This window comes from Gavialis gangeticus, unplaced genomic scaffold, assembly GCF_001723915.1.
Source record: "Gavialis gangeticus isolate Ggan-Ray unplaced genomic scaffold, GavGan_comp1, whole genome shotgun sequence".
Classification (NCBI taxonomy): domain Eukaryota; kingdom Metazoa; phylum Chordata; order Crocodylia; family Gavialidae; genus Gavialis; species Gavialis gangeticus.
In genome coordinates, this window is record NW_017729024.1 from 177,323,087 (window position 1) to 177,323,898 (window position 812).

Here is an 812-nt window from a genome sequence, read left to right on the forward strand (position 1 = left end):
AGTTAGCAGCAAGCACAGGGAGGCAGACAGTCAGCCTCGAGCAGGGAATGAACAGGTTAGATACTATTCATATAAACCAAGCAGGGCATCCTGCCATGTACCCCCTGCCCTCATTTTGTTTTGCTGCCATGCCGGCACTCCAGCACCTTCCAAGGTAGGCATTGTGGAGTTTTTCAGCACTGGCCAAAAAACATTGCCTACCCCTGATGTAGACGCTAAGAGGTTTACTGTGGAGCTACTTAGGCAACTCCACAGTAAACGTCTCATATAGATGTGCCCACAAGGACCTAGAAAAGTTGGGCGAAAAATAGGGTGCATTTCAGTAAGGACGAGAGCAAAGTTCTATTTGGAGCAATCAAATATACAAGTTGGAAAATGTCTGATTAGGCTGAAATACCACATAAAAGCATGTGGGTTTACAATGGAGCACAGGATCATAGGAAAATAAGGCTGGAAGAAACCTCATGAGGTGATCTAGTCCTGCCTGCTGCTTAAGACAAAATAATTCCCAACTACACCATCACAGCCAAGTGTCTATCTAATCTGCTTCAGGGATGGAAATGCCACAGCTTCTGTATGCAGCTGGTTCCAGTGCTTGACCATCCTCATAGTCAGAAAGTTCTTTCTAATCTCAAACCTAAATTTTCACCGCTGCAGTTTGAGGCTATTGCTCCTAATCCTGTCCCCTTTAGACATAGAGAAATATTCATCTCCATCCTCCTTGCACTTGCCCCTTAGGTGTCTGCGGACTGTTATCAAATCTCCCCGCAGTCTTCTCTTCCCCAGATTATATAACCCTAGTTCTTTCAGTC